This window comes from Carettochelys insculpta, unplaced genomic scaffold (genome assembly GCF_033958435.1).
Source record: "Carettochelys insculpta isolate YL-2023 unplaced genomic scaffold, ASM3395843v1 scaffold_0035, whole genome shotgun sequence".
Classification (NCBI taxonomy): domain Eukaryota; kingdom Metazoa; phylum Chordata; order Testudines; family Carettochelyidae; genus Carettochelys; species Carettochelys insculpta.
Window position 1 is genome coordinate 396,778 of NW_027439072.1, and position 2,807 is coordinate 399,584.

A 2,807-nucleotide genomic window follows, 5' to 3' on the forward strand; every position below is an offset into this window, starting at 1 on the left:
CACAGTTACCTTCCTATCAGGAAGCAGTAAGATAACAAGGAGACGATTGTGGCTTAGCTGGCTAACATACCTGCCCCATAAACAGGAGATGCCCAGTGGTTCCCTGTTGTATGTCCTCCCTTGGCAATCTCTCTCCCTGCTGGGGAAGGTAAAGGCTGATGGAAAAGGAACGTTGGAAAGAATCTAGTCACAGCCTGGAGCTCGGGAAAAGGCAGTTGTGATTGGTGTGGGGAAGGTGCTGCTGTGGCTGCCAGAAGAGAGTCTGTGCCTCACAGCTTTGTGGTTCTGGGGGCTGCCTGTGCCAGCCAGCTCCTTCAGCACGTTTGTAACACAGACACAATTCCCTGTCGGCAGGAGCTCTGTTCTTCCCTGTCTGCGGGAGCAGCTCCTGCCCCAGCCCTGCCGCTGCAGAGACACCCCCCAGCCCCGTCTGTGCACACACTAGTGCATGACACGGAGCGTCTCACTCCCAGGCACACCCAGCTCTGCCCCCACCCCCGTGGTAATTCACCTCTCAACCCAGCTGTCGCCAGTGCTGACCTGACACACCTGAGATCCCTCTTGTAGCTTCCTTCTGCTTCCTCACCAACATTTCCTAACCTTGCTGGGAAGCAAAACCCCTGCAGTGGACATGAATTGTGCAGGTGGGAGACGTTCTGACACAGCCCCTGGGCAGGGCCCAAGGTTTCAGCTGGTTACTCTGCAGTGCAGAGGGAGGAGGAGTTTGGGTGCCAGGGGAGAGGTGGGAGGTGTGAAGGGGAACCCGGGCAGGGCTTGTGGCTGAGGGAGGAGGGGAAAAGGGCAGTGGGGGGGGGGGTTGGCAGGGTCTGAGGGGACAAGGGGATCAGGGCACTGCGGAGGGGTGGGAGAGGCAGGATCTGAGGGACCCACTGCAGGGCCCAGGACAGCTGGCAAGGGGCAGCCGGGGCTGGGGGAACCCCCAGCTGGGCTCCGAGCAGTGGGGGATGGGTGAGAGAGTCTGAAAGGGGAGGCCAGGCTGGTGGGGGAGGGGAGGAAATCCCAGTCCAGTGGCCCTGCAGCTGCCTGTTGCTCATTTCCAAAAAGGCCCCTTGTGAGACCCTTTGCAACTGGCTGGTTAGTTCAGTTGGTCAGAGTGTGGTGTGAATAACGCCAAGGTCGTGGGTTCAAGCCCCATGCTGGCCATGGGCAGGTCTTTTCTGCTGGCCTTGATGTGGCTGCTCTGGACACAAGCCCAAAAGAGCTGAAGGAACCAGGCTGACAGGTTGGCAGGGAGCAAGTCAGAGTCACCACCCCAGGCAGAGGGAAGGGCTGCAGAGTGGGCCTGTGTGAGGTGAGGATCCCCAGATTCCCAACTCTGCAACACACACCTCCCACAGGAAGGGGCAGCAGGAGCCCTCTGCCAAGGGCACCAGCCCCTGCCAGCAGCTCCATTGGCTTTCTCTGCTCCCCATCTCCCCACAAAGGCCTTCCGGCCTCACAGGCTCCCTCCCTGGACACCTGCTACTGCAGCACCACAGGCCCAGGTAACTCACCAGTGGTGCCAGTCCCTGCCTGCCCTGCTCCTCTTCCTGCCTGAGTTCTGCTTCTTCACTCAGGTCCCCCAGCTGCTGCTCTGGGGGGCAGAGGGCTGGGGAAGGCGCAGGAAGGGCCCTTGGGGGTGGGGTGCAGAAGCACAAGGAGCAGGCCCTGGAGGAAGTCCATGATGAGCAGCTTTGGCCATGGGAGCTCAGGAGAGGGGCAGAGAGGTAGAGGTGACAGGATGGGTGGGTGGGTCTCTGCAGAGGTGGGGTTGGCTGGCAGCCCTTGGGGAACGGGGAGAGGCCTGTGGGGAGGAGAGGAGAGAGCAGCAGGCAGCTGGCAGCAGAGCTCAGGGGAAGAGGCAGAGGTGGGATAGGAAGAGGTGAAATGGGAGGAGGAGCACAGGTGGTCTCAGAGGGAACAGGCCAAGCAAACCAGATCCCCTCCCACTCCTCAGGAGCTTCCAGCACTGGCACCAGCCTCCCCAGTGCAGCTATCACAGGCCACAGTGGACATTCTGGTGCTTTACGTGATGCTGACAGGCAGTGAGCAGAGAGGTGCAGAGTTATTTCAGAAGAGTTTATTCCAGAATTATTCCTCCAAAATAATCTAGTTCACAATGACGCCTTCACGCAACAAGGCAGCCCCAGAATAAAGAAAACATATTTCAAAATGGCTCCTCCATGCACAAACAGAGCCTGTTTGTGAGTAGAGACCCTGGAGGCCATGCTGGGGATATCACTGCATAGCAGAGTAGTTTTGGAATACGCTGTTTTTGAATAACTTATTTTTTAATAGCCCCAATTACCTGCCTATGCAGCCCCATTCCAAAATCTCTGTTTTGGAATTGGCACCGTTGGAGGAGAATGAGGTTTACTGCCTTGCAAAAAGCTGTCTGTTATTCCTATATTATTTCAGTGACCTGCCCAGCTCTCTCAGGGTTAGGACCTTATTTGGAGGTTTCAGGGTTTGAGTCCCAGGCTGGGAAAGCTGCATTCACCTTGCCTTGTGCATCAGGAACCCAAGAACCCTGCCCATGCCTGGGGCCATGTGCTGGGTCCCAGACTGTCAGGTGAAACCTGAGAAAGTTAAAGAAAGCACCATCCTGGCCTTCTGCAGCCTGCTGTGATCGAACAGGGGTTCGTACTCTGCATTGTGGCTGCAGCAACCTGGTTTCAAATGCAGGTCACAGCAGTAACAGTCCAGTATTTGAGTAGTGCTGCTTTTATTTCACCAGGAGGATGGTGAAATACTGCAATGCTTTACCTAGACAGGTGTTGCAATCTTCATCCCTAGAGGTTTTCCAG

At 56.8% G+C, this 2,807-nt stretch overlaps 1 non-coding gene across 1 annotated transcript; it reads left to right on the plus strand.

Annotated features, from left to right (window-relative positions):
- The first annotated feature begins 1,090 nt into the window (after nucleotides 1-1,090).
- TRNAI-AAU (transfer RNA isoleucine (anticodon AAU)) lies at nucleotides 1,091-1,164 on the plus strand. The gene has a single exon. It is a non-coding gene; the product is annotated as a tRNA-Ile (tRNA).
- The last annotated feature ends 1,643 nt before the right edge of the window (nucleotides 1,165-2,807 follow it).